The 27,995-nt window shown below is 39.4% G+C and overlaps 1 protein-coding gene, 1 long non-coding RNA gene and 1 pseudogene across 3 annotated transcripts in view; all 3 read left to right on the top strand.

The window, feature by feature from the left end:
* The window catches only part of LOC142159828 (uncharacterized), a 111,848-nt gene that overhangs the window by 19,945 nt on the left and 63,908 nt on the right, over nucleotides 1–27,995 (top strand). The gene's annotated exons all lie outside the window — the stretch shown is intronic.
* Nucleotides 26–27,434, top strand: LOC142160028 (uncharacterized; annotated as a pseudogene).
* On the top strand, nucleotides 20,970–24,820 carry LOC142160050 (uncharacterized). 2 transcript variants are annotated; one of them, XR_012693031.1, is made up of 3 exons: nucleotides 20,970–21,016; nucleotides 21,693–21,756; nucleotides 24,563–24,820. It is a non-coding gene; the product is annotated as an uncharacterized LOC142160050 (long non-coding RNA). The 2 variants fall into 2 exon arrangements; XR_012693032.1 differs by having other exon boundaries at nucleotides 20,985–21,030.

Here is a 27,995-nt window from a genome sequence, read left to right as displayed (position 1 = left end):
ATTAATGTAAAAACAAAAACAAAAAAATGGTGTGCCCCCAACATTACTATTCCCAGCAATAGGCTTTGCCAGCCTGGGCAATTGGCACTATAGCAGGGAAACCCGCAGCAAGCTGTAATGCACTGTGTACTTACACCTTTCTGTAATAGTCAACATTATCTTTTTTAGCAATTTTTGCTACAGTAGCTCTTCTGTGGGATTGGACCAGGCGTTCTAGCCTTCGCTCTCCACGTACATCAGTGAGCCTTTGGTGCCCATGACCCTGTCGCCAGTTCACCGGTTGTCCTCCATTGGACCACTTTTGGTAAGTACTAAACACTGAATATAAGGAACACCCCACAAGATGCTCTGACCCAGTCGTCTACACAACACAATTTGGCTGTCAATGTACTCGGATCCTTACACTTGCCCATTCTTCCTGCTTCCAACACATCAACTGACTGACTGTTCACTTTCTGCCTAATATATCCCTCCCCTTGACATTGTAATTGTAACAAGAGAATCAGTGATATTCACTGCACTTGTCAGGGTTTTAATGTTGTGGCTGATTGGTCTATAGCAGGCCTGGCCAACCTGTGGCTCTCCAGGTGTTGTGAAACTACAAGCCCCAGCATGCTTTGCCAGTAAATAGCAGCTAATAGCTGTCAGGGCATGCTGGGACTTGTAGTTTCACAACACTTGGAGAGTCACAGCTTGGCCGGGCCTTGTCTATAGCCATCATGCTCTCTTTCACTTTTCTACAAAAAGTTGACTTGTTAGGAGGGGTGGGGCTTCTGTAACACAGCAGATGCAGAGGGGCTCATGTAAAGTTGGACAAACATGTAGAAAGCGGCATGCAAAAAAATGCAGCATTTACGTGTTTTTTCTGAATTGCTTGTAACTTAAAATAGACACGTTTGAAGCATTTGAAGCGTATCTTCATTCGTCCTCTTATTAGAGACTCCAGTCATCATCATCAACTTAATGATGATGACTGGCATTTTAATGAAGTCTTGGGGCTAGATTTACTAAGCTGCAGGTTTGAAAAAGTGGAGATGTTGCCTATAGCAACCAATCAGATTCTAGCTGTCAAGTTTGTAGAAGGTACTGAATAAATGAAAGCTAGAATCTAATTGGTTGCTATAGGCAACATCCCCACTTTTTCAAACCCGCAGCTTAGTAAATCTAGCCCTTAAAGTGATATAAGCACCAGAGCGCAGAGACTGGGCTGGTTGCCGTGTGTTTGCGCGTTCCCCTTAATTTCATATATTAGTCATTATATGGATATATTGATTTAAATATTTAAAGGGAGATGCTACCACTTAACTAGGGACTAATGTGAATTCATAAGAAGAAGAGAGAGTTAATATTTGCAGTGCACCATAACAGGAAGTATATAGACAATCTAATATTGTAAAATGTGTAATAATGAATGTGTCATGTGCTTCTTTACACGAAGTTACAATATAACCGTTAAGTATGCATTGAAAAATCAAACTTAGGTATTGATAAAATAATGTGAACATAGCGTAGCAGCTATCATTTTCAATTGTAGCACTGGGTCAGTGATTGGCTGTGATCGGGGTACGTGCGCCGGATTGATATTTATCTGCAGGACTTCATTCAATGTGATTAGCATCATAACGCACCCTCTGATCGCTATGATATAAATTGGTAATATGTAAACACATAAAAAATGACAACATAAAGTGAATTGCGGTATAAGTAATCAAGACACAATTAGAACAGGTTGCACATAGCAGTCTGGATACGGTTATACATAATAATAGCCCAACCTACAGAATGGCAGGTTACAGACTGCACAGCACCTGGAAAATCAATTCATAGAGCTCACTCTATACCGGGTTCCCTTAAATGTGTAGCATACCCACACTGTTTCTTACAGAATAAAAAGGATTTTCTCTTTTTTTCTGCGGACATAACACAGAGTAAAACTACCAACTATGAATTTAAATTCAATACTTATCTGAAATTTTCTTTTTCTATTTACAATCTACAGGAACCAGAAAATTAATATTTGCAATAGCTGAAATGCTATCGCATAAATTGAAAACGAAAAATCAATAAAATATAAAGATGTAATCACTCAAAAATCTCAATTTAGAAGAATATTAATAAATAAGAACAACTAACTAATATTATAATCAAGGAATGTTACACCTGACAAGCATAATACTTAAATAAGAGGATTGAATATACCCTATACCTTTTTTCTACGCAAATTCTTCCTCTTGGCTCCCAAAGTGTAGTTTTAATACACCACATCGACACATACATTTTTATCTTAATTTCGCTAGAAATTGATTTTAATATTTTTAATTGTTAATAAAGAATAATAATTTGTGAATTTAACAGAAGTGTACAAACCAAATAAAACTATAAATTTTTTTATATATATAATGAAATAATATAAATCTTTCTCTTTCTTTCTCATGTATTCATAAAATAAATCCGCAAATTTAAAAATGTGTGTGTGTATATATATATATATATATATATATATATATATATATTAGTTATTTTTTTAAAGTACGCCTAATGTAAACACCAACCTTGTAATAATTATCACAAAAAGTCCTTTTTGAATATTATATACTGGTAGTTCAGGTCGTTCCAAAGTTATACCAGTAATGTATTCAGGGCCCTGAATTCACAGGCTGGTCACACAGTAACAGGGAACCCTGCATCATGGTGTCCATCTGATATAGTGGGACACAGCCCCAACCTGGGTATGATGCTGAATCCCCTAGGGGTATCGGGCCTGCTAAAAAAAAAAAAGCCACTTTATGTATTATGCACTTCAGGTCCCAGCAAGCCCTGGAAGCAATAAACTGTTTATCTCGTTCTCTGACCAATCAGAGCGTAGCCACTCTGTATTGGTTAGTTGCTGCTGCCTGGCTTGCCATACGTGTCCAGTTCTGCGGGTACATATGTTCGTATATTTTTTTTTTTAACCCTTTGGATTAAATGCAGGAACAATGAGAGGTGATTGAGAGATTTGGGGGAGTCTTTATTTAAATAAAGTTTTTAAAATAATTTTTCTGTTGTATTTTTTTTTTTTCACTGTATTTTTCTAAGTGACACTACAGGTCCCAGTATGCCCTGGCTGCGAGGGCATCCTGGTGCCAGTATGCTCTGGCACCCATGAGTTTGCTGACACTTGTAGTTCTACATGCACAAGTATCTCTAGCGGGTGCAGAGACTGACTTCTAATTCACTCTGGACACAGACAGACAGATTGACTTCCCATTCACTGCCCTTCTTTTTTCTTAACCCTACATATATCTGTCTGTCTGTGCCCAGAGTGGATGGGAAGTCTGTCCGTCTGTGCCCAGAGTGGATGGGAAGTCTGTCTGTCTAGAGAGGATGAGAAGTGTGAAACTGGAAAAGAATGATCAGTATCTTTTATCTTCATATCAAAACTGAGATACCTATTTTCAGTCTGTTAACTGATTTACTCTCTGTTTCCTAATAAAGGTGTGAGGTTACGTGAAGGTGAAAATTTGTCTGCAAGGGAGAGATTCCCATGTTGTTCATCTGACTGACTGAGAATGGACAAGGAGACAAGTCACATGACTGAGAGGATATTAAATCTCACCCTGCAGATCATCTACCTGCTGATGGGAGAGGTGAGGGATTCTGGGAGTGTCATAGTGACATCACTTATATCGCTATTAATAAAACAGGGACCTGACTGAAGAGGTGAAGAATTCTGGGAATATCACAATGACGCGTATCATTTGCTATAACTGGGACCTGCAGAGCATGTAACTAGACCAGGCTTAAAGAGACCGGGATGCATTTTAAGACTTGGGATGCTGAGGGTCAAAAAATTGTGGAGTAACATGGAAAGAAATGCAAATAAGAGATGTGGGAGGTGGAAAGATTTTCATATAACTTAACATATTGATAATAGAAGAGGCAAATTACTTAGTGCAGTAAGGGTGAAAGGGCTTGTAGGTCATAAGTTATTTTTGCCAAAGAATCTATTGTAATTGTTACGGGTGGTGTGAAACATCTTATTCCTCTTCTATCCTTTCTAGTCAGTGACAGTCCTTTTCATTCTTATGATACAGACATATGCTTCAATGAAGGAAGTCTTTTGTTTAAATATACAGGATTACACAATAGTGAAAAAAACATCTGGAGAGTGTGTGACACCCAGAAGCAATCCCCATATATCAGGAGGAATGTTCAGGACCCAGAGCCCCATCATGGAGCCTCCACCTCACTCACTGATACATGAAAGAAACAATGACCAGAGGATTCTAGAACTCACCAACAAGATCATTCAGCTGCTGACTGGAGAGGTGACTGCTGGGAATGGGACATTATACAGTAACACCAGGGGATGTGTCTGGGTGATGACTGTATCATTGTGTGTGTCAGGTTCCTATAAGGTGTCAGGATGTCACTGTCTATTTCTCCATGGAGGAGTGGGATTATTTAGAGGGACACAAGGATCTGTACAAGGATGTAATGATGGAGAATCACCAGACTCTCACATCACTGGGTAAGAGGACACTTTAATCTATTGAAAATAAAATAACAGTATTGAGGACCCCCCTAGATACACACATCATCTAATAACATATAAAAAATGTATTCAGCCACTGTTTGTGTTCCCTACAGATGGATCCAGTATCATAAATAGCCCAGAGAGATGTCCCAGTCCAGTTTATTTTCAGGATTGTACAGAGGAAAATCACAGTATCCCACAGGATTATGAGGTAGATGGAATTGGGGTCTCAACCAATACCAGAGTTACTATTCTGTGGCAGAAGGAGCTTATTCTGCCACCCTGTCTTTTAATCCCACTGCTGCCACCAGTTATAAACTGTGAGGATGGACTTACTCTTCCATTCTGTATTTTATCTCACTGCAGTTTATTTGGGGTTTCCTGCCATTACTGATTTACTGTACTTGAACACCAGACACTTGCCAAATGCCAGTTGTAGGAGAGTAGTTGCTGCCACCACCACAATGCTTCGACAACTGGAACTGCTTTTGGGTGTAGTGTACAGCTGCTGCAGCACCTCTTTTCTGGTGATTATGACTGCTACCTCCTGACTGATTAGTTTGGATCAGGACTGCGGGTAACAGGCAGAGCGTTGACACAGCACGCTGGGTTCAACGCAGGGCAGCTGGGGATAGGACAGAGTTGAGCTCTGATCTGTAGGTCACAGCATACAGCAGGCTCTTGAAAGAAGAATGTTGTTTGTCCGTTACATACCAGTGTAAGGTACTAGCGATCATTTAGAAGTGCAAGATTGAATACACTTACATTGGACTCCACTGCCCTTTATATACACTGTTTTACTCACATGTAAGCATCATCATCATCATCATCATCATCATTTATTTATATAGCGCCAACATATTCCGTAGCGCTTTACAATTGGGGACAAACGTAATAAACTAATAAACAAACTGGGTAAAACAGACAAAGAGGTGAGAAGGCCCTGCTCGCAAGCTTACAATCTATGGGGGTAATCCAGTCATCTGCCTCTTTAACCAACCCTGGCGTCACAAAGTCTGTGCTGGGATAGCACATTTTTATATTAATGCATCAGTGGATAGCTCAGGAAGCATCATCTATGTTTACAAGAACTATTTGTTTGCTTCATCACAATTGATATATTCTCCCTATTATCTGGAATACCGAGTTGGATACTTTTGCACCCTGAACGTAAGCAGGAAAAGATGCACGCATGAAAAAGGGCATTCGCCTGCATGTCCGTTCATTCGAATGCGTCCAGGTGTACTTCACTAGCCTTTACCCCAGGTGTACTTCACTAGCCTTTACCCCAGGTGTACTTCACTAGCCTTTACCCCAGGTGTACTTCACTAGCCTTTACCCCAGGTGTACTTCACTAGCCTTTACCCCAGGTGTACTTCACTAGCCTTTACCCCAGGTGTACTTCACTAGCCTTTACCCCAGGTGTACTTCACTAGCCTTTACCCCAGGTGTACTTCAGGAGTAAAATGTGTGTACATTTGTGTCGCGTGATAGCGTATATATGTGGCTTGGCAATATTAGTAGTAAATGTGAAAGTCACATCACCTCATTTGTATACAATAAAAAAATGTAATGAATTGTCACATACACAAGATAGAATGGACCCTGTTATTAATAAATGCGAAATTCGCATATCTAATACACAGTATAATTAAAAACAAACAGTTGTTTTCTCCCCTTTAATAATCATCAAATGGGAATCTTCTTTCATGCAAAAGTCCAAATGGAAATATCAATGAAGTAATGCAAATAGACGGCTTAACTCCATATAAGATTGCAGACACACAAATGATTTAAGTATCGGCAAGAGGGGTCAATCCGCAATCAGCCAATCACAAGCGGCTAGCTAGTGCCCCTGATCGTCATCACCAGTGGCAAACTCTTGTCTGTCCCTTCCCCCCCTCGTTCCTCTCCAGTTCCAAGAATCAAGTGTAAAATTCCCCTATATGTGTGGTCTGTAGAGAAGCTGGGAGCGTCTTATAAACAGATTATCTTGTTTCATCTCAATTCATTAAATTACAAATTATTAAAATGTATTTTGTATGCTATTTAGGATGAAAACCAAATAAATATCAAAGTTGAAGTTATAGCCCCTGAAGAAGAGACGTATGTGAGGGGTGATCAGCAGTGTAAGGAGGAGGAAATCCCTCCAGATATCGGCACAGGTGAGTAATAAACACTAAATACAGAGTCCCATATTCTCATTGTTCAGTCACTACAACAATCTTTTATTCTACACCCTCCTCTGTCAGTACAAACTAATGAGGGAAAGTTATCTGTTCTCACAATACCGGGTCACACAGGCTACTTAACCGCCCCCACCAGCAGAGAGAGTACTCTGACTAAACGGGCAAAGACTCCCACACCAAGCCAGCTCATTCCAGGATACCACAGCCTATCACCTACTTCCAGTACCATGGATGTGGGAACATATTTTCATACCCAGGCAAAGATTTTAATAAAGTGTAGTAATAAAGTTTACTAACACGAAGTCACCAATAGCGCTATATACATTTTATCCTTTACACCATAGGGGTTGTAGCATACCGTATAGGGAACACAATTACAGTACAGTACTGGTCGCCTTTTATCAAACCCTGGGGTATCCGCTCCGGGCTTGATCCTTTGTAGCTTAGCTCCTCTCCTGCTTCACTGTCGCCCTGCTTTCAGAGGGATCACAGATCAACAACACATGCAGGGGATGAAGGAAGAAGATTAATGGACTTTGCAGTCTTTTGTTACAAGCATCTTGGTCAGTCCAGGAACCATAACCCCCTCACTAGTCCTGATATCCAGCTTCACGATCTCTCCGCTGTCTCCAGGCATAGGATTTCATTTGGATCACTGGATATGAGATTAGAGGGGCCATTTCTTTGGATTAACCCTATCCATCTCCAGTATGCAGATAATAGCACTCAAGCCACTCTTCTGAAGGAACAGTCTGACTTCCCGCAGAAGCCGGCGCTTGTCACATATATGCATACTTGCCGACTTTAAGAAGACGGCGTCCGGGAGCTGCCTGGGTGAGATGGCCGTTTCGGGGGTGGGGCTATGCAAAGCACCCCATTGGGCCAAATGCCGCGTTTCCTTGAGAATCGTGGCTTTTTAGCTCTAACTCTGCCCACTTCCTAGTTAACATTGCACTAACCAAATATAAGCTTGCATAAGCAATAAGTTTTCAACTAACACAATAGTATTACGAACATAACAAAAATGTTACAGATTTAATACAAGATCTTATTTGTTTCAATTGTCAATGGATAGATATCTGTTTATCCGGATTAGGATAGCACTCAGACTGACGGATCCAATCTGTTGTCCTGGATCAACTAAATATCAAAAGTATTTAGCTACACAAAGACCATATAAAGATGGTAATATTATATGGATTTTTTTCCAAAAAATGATCGGATCCAGATATTGGAGTCCCATTTCAGTAATACTGCTAGCAGGTGATCAGGGGGAAAAAAAAATCCAAACACGAATGTAAATCAGTCCACCTCAAACAAACATTTCAATAATTAATATACCAGACTTTAAATCTTCCACTCTCATGGGCAATATCCAACAGGCCGTTCAGACCCAGTAGTATTACTAATCGATTATACTGTACCACGTAGAGGGCTCCTGAATCTCCCATTCTGGATTTGAAACAGAAGTTATTCCATTAATTGGAGTTATTCTCATCTCCTTCGCACCCGACTCCTGGGTGTGGCAGGCTAACAACCAGATGTGTCTGGCTCTGAGATCGGCGACCAGACCTCTCCAGGGTGTGTAGAAATCACCATTCTAGGTGAAGAAATGCGTCAGGCTAGTGTGGAGTATTTAGCAAGTGGCCACGGATATTGTTTAGAGGCTTCCATTTTATCTGGAAAGTCACACGCTGAAAAGGACACGCACTGGAGATTTCAAAGCAACCTCCATTAGTACAAGCACAATCTCCAAACATATTCCAGTTCTCACAGTCCTATTACAATTCCAAGGGTAACCGTTCACTCCAAAAATGCACCAGTATAATCCTGTACTACACAAGCTTCATGTTCTCCTGTATATATGTCACATAACTCCATTATGCATACTTGCCAACATTGCTGTCTAGGAGGTGACTCTGTCATGGGGGTGTGGCCACGGGATTTGTGTCATTAGGCCCTCCCCCTGTCAATCGCTGTCAATTTCGGCCTATCACATCAATTTTGGCCTATCGCATCCTGGCTCCTGGGAGGGGCCAGGATGCCACATTCAGCCCTGCTCCCACAAACGAACGGGGCATGATCCGGGAGGTTGCCCTGCTCTCTCGGGAGTTCGGGAGAGATGCCAAAAATGTGCGAGTCTCTCTGACATTTTGGGAGTGTAGGCATCTCTGCCATTGTATACAAACACAATTCACATTTATTTTTATTTTTTAAGAACTTTTTATTTTTCAAAAGTTTTGCAAAAAATCAAGGAGTAAATAGAGAATACAATAAAAGTCATCTCCGAAACATGCAAATAACAATATACTTTTTCAATACCAGCAATATATACACATTTGGGAAGGGGGAAGGGTTAGGGAGAGGGAAAGGTGATGTGTTTCTCAGAGTCTTCTGTATTTTCAGCTCTCTTGGCAGAGCCCAGTACAAGAAGTGGTAATGTATGTGAAATGCAGGGTATTTGTGTGTGTGTGTGTGTGTGTGTGTGTGTGTTGGCTAAACCAGTTTGGCAAGTGAACAAAGGCAAAATGGCCGATTCAACCACATGTTTTAAGGAAAATTGAAATGGCAGATTCTGGAGAGAAGGCTTAATGATGTGTCACAAAATAGAGTATCACTGATCTTCTTTTCATTACTGGCTATAATCTCCTAATATTGAAGCTGTCTCTTAATACTTCCTGTACAGTTAACTGCAAAATGCCTATAGTAATTCCTATAGACATTTTATGACATTCAAGATTAGATTATGTTAATTGTTAAAATGTGTTTAGACTGCAGATTGAAACATTAGTTTCCGTGATCGGTAACGCGCGAAGTGTGCATTAACGAAGTTAATACGGTACCGCAATAATGCAGATTTTCCTTCACAACCCTATGGGGTGCAAAGGAAAATCGGAGTTACTGTGGTGCTGCGGATTACGTTCGCACCCCGTTCCGCCGCGTTACAGCAATCATGGGACCTAATTGAATATGCCCCATAGAATTCAGTCACAGTATGGACATTTTTTATTACTGCAATATGCTCATTATAAAAATAAAATTGTATGCAAGCATTCATATTTCTATACATTTCTCTTATCTCCAGCAGATGTACATAACAGTAGGAATACCCCAGACGGACATCTAATTTTATCTTCAGATTGTAAGATAGAAGATAAGATCAGACAAGACTCTTCAGGAGAATATCCCATTACCCCAAATATATATGCCATGCCTCACAATGCAGACATATCATCTGATCTCTCTATACATGGGAGATATTTATCTGATAACTCAGATTTTACACGTGTTACATCTCACAGAGATGGTCAAATGTTTTCATATTCTAATTATGATGAATGTTTTAACCTTAACCCAAATCTTCTCACACAACAGAGAATTCCTTTAGTTGAGTCACAGTATCCATGTTATGAATGTGGAAAATGTTTTTCAAACCCATCAAATCTGGCTGAACATTGGATAATTCACACAGGGGAACAACACTACCTATGCTCTGAATGTGGGAAATGGCTTTCAAATAATTCAGAGTTTGTTTTACATCAGAGAATGCACACATATGAGAAGCCGTTTACATGTTCTGAATGTGGGAAATGTTTTACACAGAAGGCAGAGCTTGTAAGACATCGGAGATATCATACAGGTGAGAAGCTATTCTCATGTTATGAATGTGGAAAATGTTTTATAAAGAAATCAGATTTTGCTAGACATCAGAGATATCACACGGGTGAAAAGCCATTCTCTTGTTATGAATGTGGGAAATGTTTTTCACAAAAGGCGGATTTTGTTAGACATCAGAGAATTCACACGGGTGAGAAGCCATTTATATGTTCTGAATGTGGGAAATGTTTTACACTGAAAGCAAATCTTCTTCTCCATCAGAGAATACACACTGGCGAGAAGCCATATTCTTGTACTGAATGTGGGAAATGTTTTGCACAAAAATCCTATCTTGTCATTCATCAAAAAACACACACAGGTGAGAAGCCATATTCATGCTCTGGCTGTGGTAAATGTTTTACACAAAAATCAAGTCTTGCTAGACATGAGAGAATTTACAAACATTCACAGAAATGAAAAGCTGTTACTATATGTGTTAGTGGAAAGTGTTCTACCTAGAATACTATTCTCATGAAAGATATTTCCCCACAGCTGATTTAGGCTTTGTCTGGTCTCTCTGACCAGTTATTTATACTGACATAAAGGTTTGAGTTGGCGACCTATGTACTTTTTTTATATATGTTTTCTTCTGTTCTTATGGTTTACCTTTTTATTGTAAATTCACATGTCATTAACTTGAACATTTTGATATTTATCACACTGGATTACTGACACCATTATATGGATATCCTGTTTCCAAGTCTTGCAGCTTTCAATAAACACAAAAATTAAGTGTTTCATTAAAAAAAAACCTTTTATTAGATTTAAATGTGGAAAGAGGAGTGAATTAAAAATCAGGTTTCAAGATTACAATCATGAAATACTAGCACAAAGAAAAACGGATACACTCACAAACTATGTATAAGAGTATCACAAGTAAAATACTTAGCTTCCATAAGTAGTTAGAAAATACATACAGTGACTTGTTAAAGTTTTCAACGCCCAAGAAGTCAACAGATTTGTCTGCATTACAAATGACAGACCGATTGTTCCAGTCAGTATTTTTATTGCGACCCGCAAGCTTTTAAAATACATTTTCAAATTCATACTTATTTGTCTGCAGATTTAAAAAAAAAAATGAAAAATGATGTTTGCATAAGTACTCAACCCATGTACTGTGGAAGCTCCAAGTTTACACAATGAAACATAGTGACTTAACAATTGGCTTTCAATTTGCCTCTACCTGTGGATCATTTTGAAAGGTTAGCTTTTATGGATAAAAGACCCCCTAATCAGGGGCGGGCTGGGCAGGGGGGTATATACCAGACAGCCAAAGTCCATTTTGGGCCAGTGCAGGGACAGTGCGGTAGTTGGCTTCTGGCCCCTCCTCCAGGACCAGCCCCCTTTCTTCATTTGGCCATGGATCTTATGATCCGTCCCTCCATCCTTCTATGTGCAGCCATCCCTCCCATCCCCCTATCCCTAAAGATGTCACATGGGACACGCACCATGTAACAGGCACCGTCCCATGTGTGCAGAGCAGCTCCAACAAAGCATGGATGAAACAAGGTAAGTGTAAGGAAAGGAAGGTGGGATTTTAATATAATGTGTGATGGAAGGGAGGGGGCATCTTAATATAATGTGTGATGGAAGTGAGTGGGGGGTCTTAATATAATGTGGGAGGTAGGCTATTAATTTAATGGGGTGTAGATGGGGGTAACTAATGGGTTCTATTTTATTTTTGGTGTGATGGTGGGACAATTTCATTTATTGGTGAGGCCTATCAATTTAAGATGGGGTAATGGGACCTTTAACTTAATGGTGGGGTGGTTTGGGAGCTATTAATTCAGTGTAGGATGTTTGGGGAGAATGAGTTCTATTTATTAAATGTAAATATAAATTATTTAATAGTACTGATGGTTGCGGAAAATAGGTATATTTATTAAACGGAAATGCTATTTATTGCCAGGGTGGGGGGGTCTCAAATATAAATACAAATATAACTATATATACATACTATAACTAATAGTATATACAAATATATATACTATATACAATATACAAATATACAATATACATACTATATACAAATATATATATATACAAATATAATCTCCTCCTGAGTGGAGATTCTTGGTTAAAAATTACTTAGAGAAAAGAAAGGGAGGTTGGCTCTGCACCAGATATGAACAGACCATCCAATAAATAAATGTGTGATTATTATATGTATCACATTTGAAATTGGGGGTGCACCAATAGAGTAAATGATTAGAAGAAAAACTCGAAAGGAGGAAATCTCCTGACAAGAGAAAGAATATGATGCACTCCAGTCTGAAATAGATAAATTTATTTATTATTTTGTATATAAAACATAACTACTTTAATGATTAATAATGGTTCCTGGTCTAAAGAAAGTGAAATATGAGTGATTAAAAATAAAAATTGTGGATGTGTGCCACAAAATTGTACACACTAGTCCAAAATTAGATTAAAATTGCCTAAGGAGGAGAGCAAAGGGTCATAACTGTATAATGTCTGCTCTAAAATTGCAGTTTGGGAAATTAGGTGAGTCAGGGAAATTATCCCTTTATAATTGTATCCCCAAGGTTAAAGGCAGAAAATATCACTATTGGCTGATTGCAGTCTCTTGGCACTCAAACTGGAGTGAATAGTTGACAAATAGCCAGAACCTGAAAGGGCTGGGAAGATGGCAATTGGAGCCTGATCAACAGAATAGACTACAAAACCAATGAAACTGAAATTAGTATAGGGTCAGTAATCTATCTGAAAGCTCTCATTGGTAACCGCTGAATAGCATAAAAATAGTTCCATATGCCATCCCCATATTAAAATAAGGAATATTATTCCGTGTGCACTCCGTTCTGTATCAGTAAGGGTGTAACCATATATGGGTCTATCACATACTATTAAGCGGAAAAAAAGAATCTAAGACTCATTATTTGAACTCATGCCCAGCGTGTGATTAAACAATTCCAATCATGTTTGTGGTTTCCATTCAAAAGAATAAGTCTGTAGTGTGTAATTCTCCCTCCGAGTCAAGTCCATAAATATTGGGACATCGACACATTTCTCATATTTTGGGTTCTAGTCACCACCACAATGGATTTGAAATGAAACTAACAAGATGTGCTTTAACTGCAGACTTTCAGCTTAAATTTGAGTGTATTTACATCCAAATCAGGTGAACGGTGTAGGAATTACAACGGTTTCTATATGTGCCTCCCACTTTTTAAGGGACCAAAAGTAATAGAGCCCAAAATATGATAATTGTGTCGATGTCCCAATATTTATGGACTTGACTGTATGTAAATGTAATGAAATAAGGCAATGTCAGTATTCATTCACTAAAGGTCTGATTGTAATTCCAAGAGAAAAAGGATTGTTGTATCACAATTCCCACAATTGAGCTTTGTAAATAGCTATTGAATAAATGGGATAATGAGGAAGAACAATGTCGGTATTATTAAGGCAGAAAGCCGTGGAGCCCCATGTTACTGATTGCGGCTTAATCGAGAGAAAGAGAGAAGAAATAGTCTCTCCACAAAAGGGACTCTGTATAGAGCTGACAAATTAATGAAATAATCCATAAAATCAGATGGTGATATTGCTTAGTTCAAAACACAGCATGACTGATATCTTGTAAGAGCGATTGTGCCTCAGGGAGAAAAGAAAGGGTTTTTACATGTGTACTGTCTCGCAGTAGCGCCTGTATAAATGACTGCTCATTTCCTAGGGTTGCTGGCACACAGGGTTCCTAGATTTAAATGGAAGGTGCTTTGAACCAGTTCTTATGAGTGTACTAACTCTTAGTGGCGGCTTTGAGACGTCCCCATGGTTCCCCAACAGGATGGAAAGAAATATTGGATTTTTATACTTACGTTAAATCTTTTTTCACTAATGATCCGGCAACTTAGCATGGCAAATTTAAAGCAGCAATGGCTTTAAAGGCAAAACTTGAAAATAAAACATATAAATCTCAGTTTCTGCCATTCTCCTGACACTCTTAAAACGGTGGGAAATTATTTCAGGGAAAATCTGGGAGTTGCATAGATATAAGGAGTTCAAGGGAGCATTGTGGGTCAGGATATGGGTAGAAGCAGCCTGTGATTTATACATGGTGCTGAACCATTACATAATTGCAAGGGATTTAACTATGCTGTGAGAGTCCAGAAATTGCATAGCTGCCAACATTTCAAAATAATTACTGAGTACACTTTGCTATGGATAGTGTATCTAAGCTCATTATGTACCAGACCTTGGAGCACTGCAATCCCCATAATGTCCCCATTTATAACACTTGTCAATAAATATTAACTTAAAAAACTCAGAACATAAGAAACAGATGAAAAAAAATATTTAAGAAGAAAAATAGGACTTTTTTTTTCCAGGAACACATCTCTAAATCCTCCAAATGTCCCTGGATATTAAGAGACAGTTGGCAATTATGTATCATGCATATGTTTCCCTGAATGATCTGCGTTATCAAATATAATAATCAGACCCTCTAACATGACCCATCTACATAAAAACATCTCTCTAGTGAGTTAATTATTTAAGCCCATGTAATTGCAATGGTAAATTAAGAAGGGACGTGTAGGATCAGAGCACTCACTTAGTACTAGATGGATAGAGTTATGTGGACGGTACTGTACTACACATTAAGCAGCCAGACAGACGACTGCAGGAGCCAATGGAGACGATTACTAATACATATCATACTGACTATGAAATGAAACACGAACATGAGGATTTCAGTCCAATAAAGGGGCATATGACTGTTATGAGGACATGTGTAGCACATCAGATAGTCATATGTACAAAGGTCACGCTGGAGGTTGTAGTACAGCTGCGTCTGTGCTCTGAAAACCAAGTTATTGTTCTGGACTGTCACGAACGCGCTCCCAGCTGCCGTGACGTTGGGGTGTTTGCTGTATGAGGTCACACACGATTTCAGCCCGCAGTCTCTCTCACCTATCACACAGGTTCTTAGACCTACGGAATCGCCCCCAAACACAGCGCTCTCACACCCCCCAGACACTTCAGGTACAGCCACCACCTATTGGTTACGGGCAATAGGACCCCAATATACTGTCCCACGCTGGCACACAGGCTTCTAGTTCCACAAACTAGCAAGACTCCCACCAGCACACACAGGGTTAACTCTTCACACCTCCAGACTATTACACAAATGTACATACAAGCACACACAGCTTGTTAATCAAATGTATCAACCAATCACACACTGGGTAACCTGGACAAGCAATCTCTCTTCTACACAGGCTATGGATTCTTTAGAGTATCAAGGACGCAACTTATTAAATTTTAGATTTAATATACAAAAGGTACAGGGCATACAGATATAAAGAAAAATAATGAATAAACAAATAATAAATTTGACATAACAAGCAAAACAGTTTAAAATAAAAGAGATAACGTACAGAGCATTACTTACATATAATAATCTGTATGCCTGGGGCAGGCAGAAATGATGGACAGTCCTTCAAATTAGATTGATCCCCAAAAGTCTGACAATTTGTTCCCTCAGAACACAGATTTTTAAGCAACCTCAAATGGGTGCGGCATTCACAGGGGCAGGGTTAATGCTAATCGGGGTTGTGTCCTGGGACACCTTTTCAAACCAAATTTACCTGTTGCCTGATTTATTAACCAATTCTACAATGTGATATATTTGTCCTGGACAGCGTTACATCGATCCAATCTTATCATTAACAAATCCCTTATGACTTGGTTCATCTTGTCATATCAAACATGCCTAAGTACAGGGCATTCGCAGAGCTTCCACTCCTTTTCTCCATTTCTCTGTGGGTCAGAATTCTTAATTTACCATATGAGCTGCCCTTCCTCATGCTATTGAGGAATAGGTGGTTGATCTCTGCTTTTATTGATTTTAAGTGGCATATTTTAAAACTGAATTCTTTCTGTCTATACAGTATTACATATAGGCTATGTTATCCCCTGGCCTCATTGAGCCAGGCCACATGCTGAGCGGTACCTACAAGTCTATTCAAGTGTCACAAGCAAACAGTGCTATGTCCTGGAAGCTGCTAAAAGTGGCAGGCTTATCTCCTCACACTGGGATGTAAAAACCTCCAAACACCATTACATCAGACTCTGCGTCTTTTACTGTTACACTAGCTTATCAATGGATTCATTTGATACAACCTATTTACCCTGCAGTTATGAATTATCCCTTGTAAATAACTGCAAGCTCTCTAATTTACACCTAGGGGTTAGTTTGTGTTTATACTACCTATTGAAGGGAAGTAAATTAGCTAGGGAAATACATGATCAAATACAATGGATGTCTGATCTGCATATCTAAAGCTGGTCTCTGCACAAAGGGTTTACCTAACTCAATTACCTGTTCCTGGGCTCATTTAGTCACACCTTTATCTGAATTGAACATCAGGTGAATTTAGGTATTCATGCAAACATTTATTTGGGTCCTGACATCCAATATTCTATTTCAGCATATCAGATTTATGCTTTATCCTGACATCTCCCCCCTTCAAGAGATGGCATGGGCATTGACTGACAGGTCAATGCCCAAGATCATCTCATCTAATTTCCCCCTGGGTCCACTGTAATAGCTGCTAGCTGGCTCTCACTGTCATTATGAGCCTTCAACCGATTATTATGAAAATTTCTCTCTATCATCCTGGCAGGGGAATCATACCACTGCTTCTGGCTGGTCTGGGCCTGCATCACGTTCTCGTGTACCAACCCTGTTACAGTGTGCACTTTGTCTCTAATCCTCATGTCTTCTAAGTGAAAGCCTGAGGGAAAAATGGCCAGGAATTCCTGATACTGTACTTCTAAGTGGGAACCCCTTAAGGCTGGCACAGCAGAATACCTACTTCTACTCTGCCCTACTCCCCAGTTACAACCTTCCCTGTCAGTGGGACACCCTATGCACTTCTTATCTTGGGGCCTACATAACAGGACACTCCCCTCCCCCTTGGACTCATCTATCTGGGGATGTAGAGTAGCCGGGAGTATGGGCCCCTCATTTATCTCCTCTAAGCCGTTAGATGGCTGGCTAAGTGAGTGTGGGCTAGCAACTGACCCCCTTGTCTCTATGGAAAACTCAGACGAATGGTCAGAACTCATATGTAGATCTGAGTGGTGAACATTCGAACTACAGGTCCCAGCAACAAAGTAAGAATTGCTGTCACTCGCTACTTCCCGTTGGTCAGGACTATGTGTCTCCCCCACATGCTCAATCGCTCTGTATGCAGCTGGTTCAGGCACAGAATATACATCTTCACTCTGCCCTCCCTCCCAGTTACCTGGTACAGCATCTTCCGAGCACATTACCTGGGTAGAAACATTGTCTTTCTCTAGCACAACAGAATTAATCACATTGTCATCTGTCCCATTTCTAGTAAGCATATTATCTACACCAGTATTAATGCCAACATCTGCAATAACAATGTCCGCTGTCCCTATCCCATGACAAGATGTCAGTGTAAAAACAGGTTTGGATTCTAACACAATACTGTTATTGACATTATCCTCATTATAGGCAGTAGGTCCAATAAGACATTCTCTTTCCTTATCACATCCTGGCACCTCGGGTTCTTCCCGTAAATCATCATAATTGCCAGAGTTAACACTGGCACGTATCAGCTTCTCATCATCACATTTCACTCGCACAGCACCAGATGCAAAATGATTACAGAACAGTTCAGGTTCTTTACACAAAGTCACATCATTGGCAGGTTCAGCATTATCCCATACTACCTGGGCTGAGTCACATGGTGTAACAGAATTAGAGATAGTAGGAACAACATTTGCGGGAACATACTGAGAATTTAACCATCCAAGATCAGTAACTACTAAAACATTTGTGGGAATATCTTCAGGCACTTCCATTTTTCCCCCAGAAATAGTCTTCTCAACAATTATGTCCTCTTTAAAATCAGCCTCCTCCAATAGCAAATTCTGTGCAGCATCTGGTAGTATGCTGCTAGCATCATCAGCTTCCCCCAGCAGATTAAAAGGGGCCTCTGGATGCAAAATCTCGGTAGCATATTCCATGTTATCTGTAGCTGGCAGGGGTACCTTTTCCTCGTGGGCCACCCCTATAGGCTGGGCGATTACTGATCCAGCTTGTGAAAGAAGCTGCTGCAGGTGCTGCCTTTCGTCAGCCACCCGGCGACACTGATCTAGCCAGAATGGGGTATGAAGTCCACCCCTGAAAGATACCTCTTCCTGAGCGTATTCAAAACTCTCCTCCAGGTAGTCCAGCCGTTCCATAAGACTCATCGTGTAGCCCGGAATAAGGACCATCATGCGATACTCGCTGAAAGGATGTATCGGGCTTTCCTCTTCCCAGTCGCGGTGTTCGATGATCTCCCTGCGTGTCTTGTTGTGGCAGGAGAAACCTCGCAGCTGAGCTTCTTCAATTAGCTCTGCCATACTCATCATGACAAGTGGATTCTTTGGATTTAAGAAAATGTACCTACTCGGATCCTCTGGTTCAGTGACATTATCCACACCTTGATCCTCTGGTTCTGTCTTGCTCCCCAGCTCAGGTTCCATATCACATTGCTTCTTTGCATCATCCTCCAATAATGCGTGAACCAGCTCCTTTTTAGTTTTATCTGTCCAGTCGAGACCTCGCTGCTCACACAGGGCAATTAAAACTTCTTTGGCTTTTTTCTTGTAAGCAGCTGCCATCCTTGCAGTCACTTTGCAAAATAAAAGATAGAAAAGAAAAACAAGAGAGAAGGGAAGGGAACTGCTTTGCACGTATGTCTTCAAAAATTATAGCCCTGAGTTTCGTCCTTGTAAAACTATTGTATTCCTCGCAAGGTTACAATCAGTTTATAAGTGCAAGGGTTAATTGCTTAAACCATGCACTTAATACTCTAAGAAATTAAATCATCCCACCGCTATGCCACCAATTTGTCACGAACGCGCTCCCAGCTGCCGTGACGTTGGGGTGTTTGCTGTATGAGGTCACACACGATTTCAGCCCGCAGTCTCTCTCACCTATCACACAGGTTCTTAGACCTACGGAATCGCCCCCAAACACAGCGCTCTCACACCCCCCAGACACTTCAGGTACAGCCACCACCTATTGGTTACGGGCAATAGGACCCCAATATACTGTCCCACGCTGGCACACAGGCTTCTAGTTCCACAAACTAGCAAGACTCCCACCAGCACACACAGGGTTAACTCTTCACACCTCCAGACTATTACACAAATGTACATACAAGCACACACAGCTTGTTAATCAAATGTATCAACCAATCACACACTGGGTAACCTGGACAAGCAATCTCTCTTCTACACAGGCTATGGATTCTTTAGAGTATCAAGGACGCAACTTATTAAATTTTAGATTTAATATACAAAAGGTACAGGGCATACAGATATAAAGAAAAATAATGAATAAACAAATAATAAATTTGACATAACAAGCAAAACAGTTTAAAATAAAAGAGATAACGTACAGAGCATTACTTACATATAATAATCTGTATGCCTGGGGCAGGCAGAAATGATGGACAGTCCTTCAAATTAGATTGATCCCCAAAAGTCTGACAATTTGTTCCCTCAGAACACAGATTTTTAAGCAACCTCAAATGGGTGCGGCATTCACAGGGGCAGGGTTAATGCTAATCGGGGTTGTGTCCTGGGACACCTTTTCAAACCAAATTTACCTGTTGCCTGATTTATTAACCAATTCTACAATGTGATATATTTGTCCTGGACAGCGTTACATCGATCCAATCTTATCATTAACAAATCCCTTATGACTTGGTTCATCTTGTCATATCAAACATGCCTAAGTACAGGGCATTCGCAGAGCTTCCACTCCTTTTCTCCATTTCTCTGTGGGTCAGAATTCTTAATTTACCATATGAGCTGCCCTTCCTCATGCTATTGAGGAATAGGTGGTTGATCTCTGCTTTTATTGATTTTAAGTGGCATATTTTAAAACTGAATTCTTTCTGTCTATACAGTATTACATATAGGCTATGTTATCCCCTGGCCTCATTGAGCCAGGCCACATGCTGAGCGGTACCTACAAGTCTATTCAAGTGTCACAAGCAAACAGTGCTATGTCCTGGAAGCTGCTAAAAGTGGCAGGCTTATCTCCTCACACTGGGATGTAAAAACCTCCAAACACCATTACATCAGACTCTGCGTCTTTTACTGTTACACTAGCTTATCAATGGAGTCATTTGATACAACCTATTTACCCTGCAGTTATGAATTATCCCTTGTAAATAACTGCAAGCTCTCTAATTTACACCTAGGGGTTAGTTTGTGTTTATACTACCTATTGAAGGGAAGTAAATTAGCTAGGGAAATACATGATCAAATACAATGGATGTCTGATCTGCATATCTAAAGCTGGTCTCTGCACAAAGGGTTTACCTAACTCAATTACCTGTTCCTGGGCTCATTTAGTCACACCTTTATCTGAATTGAACATCAGGTGAATTTAGGTATTCATGCAAACATTTATTTGGGTCCTGACATCCAATATTCTATTTCAGCATATCAGATTTATGCTTTATCCTGACATGGACTATAAAAAAAGACGTAACAAGCCGATTGGAACGCACAGACCGGAAGTGTATTAATGTCAACATCCGGTTAAGGCAGAAGCTGTAGATCGCAGAGAGAACAGACATTACTGCTGATATAAGTGAGTAACACCAGGTAATGGTATTTATTATAGTCTGTGCCTTGTTACCTACTTCATATAGTATATTTGGAGCAATCATTTTATTTTTGCATCTGTTTTATCCTTTCCCCAAGTTACAAGACAGAGTCCCTTTCACACTCTGTTATATTTGTGTTAAGGAAGAAAATGTATTATTATTATTATTATCATTTATTTGTTGGGCGCCACAGGGTTTTCGCAGCGCCTTACATAATACGAACAGTAGACCATACAGGGTAAACATCACAGAACAATAAACACTAAGTACCAATGCTTCGGAAACTCCGGGCAGACATATGGAGTGAGGGCGGAGCAGAAGAGTCGGTATGAAGACAGGAGGGGAGAGGGCCCTGCTCATACGAGCTTACATCCTAAGGGAGGGTGGACAAAACAGGCAGGAAGGGAGGCAGTAATATACCTGTAACTTTAGTGCAGGAAGTGGATGCCAGCCCGTGCTTGTAGGTAGGTTTCATGGTGTATATACATGAGACATTTCTTGATTCCTGCTGTTAGTAAGTTGTTGTAGTACGTCCAGGTCTCTTTTACCTAGGAATCTGTGTAAATCACTACCATAATTGTAAAATCAAAAGAATAAATCTGCTCCCTGTTTCAATTTATGCAATTTTTTTTCTTGTTCACTATAATCTCCCATTTCCAGATTGATAAATTGGATCTGTACAAGGACGTGATGATGGAGAAACACCGGCTTCTCACATCACTGGGTAAGATGAGGTTTAATTACAGTCCTGTCTGTGTGTATAGGATATGTCATCACTATGTGTATACATACATTTACATGTGTACAGTGTGAAGATGACAGATCTGGGAGTCACATACACTGACATAGAAATAACTTTGATTGGCTGTATATCCATAGATAGATAGATTGCAACCATACCACACCACTAGTAGGTGCACAGAAATGCTAGTAATATTGGTGGCTGATAATGCGTCTGCCTAACAGTAGCCACACACACAATGTCCCTACTGACAGCTACAATTGTATTTCCACTACCTTATGTATTAATTGTTTCCCTCACCTCTTAGATTTTAACCTTAATAGGGCAGTGACATACTTACCTTCTGCTTACTGTCATTGGACAGAATTTATTTCATGATCCCCCTCAATGTAAAGCACTGCATAATATGTTGTGTTAAATAAAGCATAATTCTAATAATAATAATAATAGGTATGTTGAGGACATTTACTGTTATAAAATATGTGTCACTAACTCTTTATTCCAACATCTCTTGGAGACTGGGGACACTCACAATAAGAATAATAAGAAAGCTTAGACGTCCACACGTGATCTTTTGGGATAGAAATAAATTACAGGAAGAGGACAGAGAATGAAATTGCATGGTAAAGTTGGAAATGAATAACAAGGTGGAGTGGTTGAGGAAAAAATGAATTAATAGATATAGGTGATGGTTGTGGCAACTAAATTACTTTGTAAAGTTTACATTTTGGAAGAACAATATAACTTAGAGTCCACCCAACAAAAAAATATTTCATGCCCTCCAGTGATATAATGGAATATACACTGCATGACCAAAAGTATGTGAACATCGCTTCTAATTAGTGTGTTTGGCCATTTCAGCCACACACATTGCCAACGTACATAAAATCAAGCATACAGCCATGCAATCTCCATAGACAAACATTAGCAGTAGAATGTGTTGTACTGAAGAGCTCAGTGACTTTCAACGTGACACTGTCATAATATGCCACCTTTATTAGGTATGTGATTGTGCAGCTACTCAGTGACTTGTAATATCCATATAATCAACAGTAAGGAGGTATGTTTTCCCATACATAAGGAGATTGCAATCATTAACAATAAGGTTGCTGATTTACGTGGTGCAGTGCGGCTGTTGTTTCAGACTATGAGGGGAGAGGTCCGGTAGGGATGGCTTTGTGGGGAGGGTAGAATGACTTAAATTTCTCATCATCCCCGAATGTATCAATTTTCCTTGTAGGAAAGTCCCGTTAATTTTCCAAAATTGTATCCGTTATCCTTGTTCCGCTATATCTTCTATTTTTTTGTTGGTTAAAAACACTTATTTGTTATGATATAGCTCTTTTGCACGCTGTTTAAAGCTTGTAATGGAAATTGCTTGGATGGTACAGCCTACCTGACTTCTGCCCTTGTAGTCTGAACCAACAACCACCCTGCATAACTCCCACACCATCACTGGGCCACGGAAAGCTTCAACAAACCCCACGTACCCACAAGCACAGAATGTCCAGAACCTCACTCTCCAACCATTAACAATAACCTGAAAAGGGGAAGCACAAACCCCAGCCATCGTATCCTATCTTTGTGTAATTAAAACGGGCCTCATCAGAAATGTGTAACACGTGTACCTAGACAGGCTTGGAGCACATAAAATAAATCAATAAATCTTCAGGGGTTACATTGTTTGGAGTACTTAAATTCATAAAATTGGATAGGTGGATCAAGATGAATTTCCAAACCCCATACATTTAATAATATACCTACTACCCCAGCCCCTTAATTTTTTGCACCATGCATATTTTATCTATGTGCTCATTGGCAGCCACATTCCCCAGCCCCATTACACCAAAGTTACTGTCAATGACGCCTGGACCAAGTCAGAGCTTATCGAGCGAAATTCAGCCCGTCCTTCACCCCCAGAACCATGGATGTGGGTACATATATTCACACCCGGGCAAATATACATTCATTCTTACAAAAAGTTCAATAGCACTTTTATTATGGGGTTAAATCAATCACATAAGGCAACACAATTTCAGTACAATACCATACTCTTTTTATCAAACAATGGAGTACCCGCTTTGGGCCTCCATTGTTTGTAGCAAAGGCTCCACTCCTGTCTCTTTTCTGGTCTCCGTACACATCCTTTTATCTTGGATCTGGTTACCATGCTTGTGGCTTCTGGGTAACTGCTGGCTACCTAATTGTCAATCTTTATCTCCAAATGACTGTACGGAGACTGACAGCTGCCCGTCTCAATCCTGGACCCCATTCAGGGTCTGGCTCCATAATGTCTGGAGATAACGGGCTTAGATAATTGTTCTCGACAAAGGCAGCCTAATTTAGGATGTTTAGTTTAGCTCTGGTAACTTCCCTAAATGAACACTGTCCAGTCTTTGGGTGAGACAGTCCACTGCGTGTATAGTTTTGCCACTAATTGTTTCAAGAGCCGATGCTAAACACACCTATGGAGCAGGCTGTGCTTCGATCAGCCTTTTTCTGGACGAGCTACAACTCTTTCACAGATATATTCTTAGTACATAAAAATACAGTTTCAGCATATATTATACATAACATAAACATATAGGGAAATGGGGGTGGGATAACTGAAGGAGAGCAGGTCACAGCAGTCTTAATCTTTTATTGAACATACACTGCACCTGCCTCTCCTAGATCGTGGGGATGTAGAGGAACAAAGGAGTAAAATGTACTCTGACCGACGTCCATACTGTGTACGAACTGAGGCAAGTCATAGTTGCAGCACAATTAACCCATCATTTCATGACAGGTTTGTGGAAAGGATATCATATCGTCCCCCTATGCTTTAGCCAGCCTACAACTGCTACACTGACTGCTGAAGTGGCAGTAAGCACATCCATCACCTCCGCATGACCATAATTATTTTGCCACTTGATGGCTCTGCAGCACAAGACCTCTCAATCCTATGTGCATGCCAATAATCCGACTTTGGTATGAAATCAGACAAGCTCAAGTGCAATAGTTTGATCAGGATTTCACAAACATAAATAAATAGGTGAGCACTCTGTATCTGTGTCTGTGTTATTGGTCTATGAGAGTGAGGGGACTGTGCAGGAATGTTTTTATACAATTTATTTTCTTCCTCCAACACAATTTTTAATTATAAATATATAATCATAAACAAACCACATAAAAATACACATTTAATAATGTAGTTATTAGATTATATTAAAAACAGTGACAAAGCTTCTCCCAAAATATTAAATATAAGACAAATTACATATATGAACTGTCCATACATGATGCAAATATCGACAAATTTGCAGTAGTCCATAATAAATTTATATATCAATGGAAGGGTCATTCTTTAACATTCCACTTTGCAGATTGAAAACATTGATAGATTTGATGTTTAATATTGGACAGGAGTGAATTTACCCATATATTGAATAATTTCTTCACCTGTCTCTCCTTATATATAGAAGCTTCTATCCAGTCCATCTTAAACACAGGATATCTTATCTTTAAATAATGTTAAGGAAGGAGATGGAGAGTGTAAAAAAAATTGTAGAATACACTTTTGCCACTGTTGAAATAACAAGAAGCAATTTCTTATTGCCTATGGTACATTTAAAAGATTTATCCAAAATCCCTAACACCGACCATTCAGGAGATAATGGAACAAAGTTTACTAATTCTGCCGTGGCATAATTCTTAATTTGAATCCAAAATCGTTTTATGTGTGAGCAATCCCACCGATAGTGATATAGTGAAGTGTCAGGTTGAAGACATTTTAAGCAATATGAAACAGTGCTAATACCTATATTATAAGATCTAGTAGGTGACAAATAACCCATATAAAAAGTTTAAAGAACATTTTACGATACGTGCTCGTGGTTAAAGAGCAGTTAGAATATAAACATGTTTCTTGAATAGATGAAAGGTGAATGTGTGGAAAGTATATCAACCACTGAGACATTCCCGTTTGTCTATTAATAGTATAGTGTAGAATATGTAAAAGTTTATTCAAATTTGATAAAACTTTATTAGTGATTCTAGTAGGTAGTCCTGCCACAGACTTAACCTCATCCACCAGTGGAACCACAGACTACAAATTTCTGTGCAGGAATGTCACTCCCAGGAGCCTTCTCTTCATTATTCAAGTTTTTATATACTCCAACCTCAATGTATTTTTCTCCAATAGATCTCACAGAGGATGCAAAAATATCTGGAGGATCCCACTCCTCTATTTCTTCATCGGATTGTATGAAGGAGGATCACAGTATTGTTATAAATATCCAGACTGCAAAATGCTTAACAACAGATGTGCAAAACAAATTCAAGTGTCTGGAGAATGTTACTGAGAAAAGAAGCTTTAGTGAAATTGGAAACCTCACAGACATTTATACACTCACAGACCATAAGCCGTATACATCTATTCATATTAAGGAGGAACCAGTCTCATATGAGGAAGGAAATATTACAGACACTGACATGTATACACCTACAGATAATACACAATATACAACACCTATTCATATTAAGGAGGAATCATGTGATGAAGGAAACCTCAACACTTATACACCCACCTGTAATAATCAATATACATTTACACATATTAAAGCGGAATCAGTTTCAAGTGATGAAGGAAATCTCCCACACACTGATATTTATACACCTACAGATCATACACAATATAAATTTACTTACAGTAAGGAGGAATCAGTCTCATATGAAGAAAGGATTCTACAATCTGCAACCCCTCAGCGTGTGAGACCTTGTGAAGTGGACAGTAAAACACAAATAAGAAACTCCAATGAAAATTGTACAGAATATGATATAAGTGTATACAATGTATTAAGTTCTGTAAATTACCATACCACTCATATTGCAGACATGACGTATAACTGCACAGAGTGTCAGATGTTCTTTTCAGACTATTGTGATTTCCTTAAACATGAGGAAACACATAGACACAACAATAAATCAATTCCATGTTCTCAACTTGGGAAATGTTTCACTGAAGAAAAGTCCTTTTCTTGTTCAGAATGTGGGAAATGTTTTACCAAGAAGTCAAACCTCACTCGACATCAGCGGATTCACACTGGAGAGAAGCCGTTTTCATGTTCAGTTTGTAAGGAAAGTTTTACCTGGAAGATATAGCTTGTAACGCACCAGATGAGCCACACAGGGACTAAGCCATATTCCTGTTCTGAATGTGGAAAATCTTTTAATTTTAGCTCTGGTCTTGTTATATATCAAAGAATTCACACGGGAGAGAAACCGTACTGTTGCACTGAATGTGGGAAATCTTTTAATTGCAATTCACATCTTGTTGTACACCAGCGAACTCACACTGAAGAAAAACCTTTTCTTTGCTCTGAATGTGGGAAATGTTTCGTCAGTAGTGCACATCTTATTAGACATCGGAGGATTCACACAGGAGAGAAGCGCTACTCTTGCTTTAAGTGTGGGAAATATTTTACCGATAAGACAGGACTCACTAGACATGAGAGGGTTCACACAGGAGAAAAACCATATTGTTGTTTTGAGTGTGGGAGAAGTTTTCTCAGTGATGCAAGTCTTTTAAATCATCAGAAAATTCACACTGGAGCGAATGAGGGAAACGTTCTGCACTAAAATGAAATATAAGATACTGTAAATAAAATATACTTAACTTATCCACAAACTTGCTTGTTTTCTGAAAGTGTCTTATAACATACCTTATAGGCAACAAAAGTATCAGTGTTATGGAATGAATCTATATCAGTGTTTCCCAAACTCAGTCCTCAGGGACCCCTAACAGTGCTTGTTTTCCATATCTCTTGGCTGGAGCACAGGTGTATTCATTACTGATTGACACATTTTGAAAGACGGTACCTATCATTTCACTTGTGACTTGGAAAACGTACTGTTATGGGTCCCTGAGCACTGGATTTGGGAAACACTGGTTTATATTATGGTCAGTAGAACTATTTTATACAAGAGTATACTTTGTCTATAATCACAAAGTAAAATGTTTTAAAATGTATTAAAACATACTAAAATCAATTTATTCACGATGCATCAAAACAGTAATGGAACTGATATATATACAAGATGGTGACTACTGTGTCACTACTTGAGAAGTTCTAGCCACCCCAGTATAAAAAATAAAAAAACAGGTGTATATATCGAAAATTGCAATAAAACAAGTATACGAGAAATAATGTGTCTAATTATTCAAATGGAATCACATATTA

Source organism: Mixophyes fleayi, chromosome 6 (genome assembly GCF_038048845.1).
Source record: "Mixophyes fleayi isolate aMixFle1 chromosome 6, aMixFle1.hap1, whole genome shotgun sequence".
In the NCBI taxonomy this organism is placed as follows: domain Eukaryota; kingdom Metazoa; phylum Chordata; class Amphibia; order Anura; family Limnodynastidae; genus Mixophyes; species Mixophyes fleayi.
The sequence above is the reverse complement of the archived record's forward strand: the minus strand, read 5'-3'. Positions and strand labels throughout refer to the sequence as shown.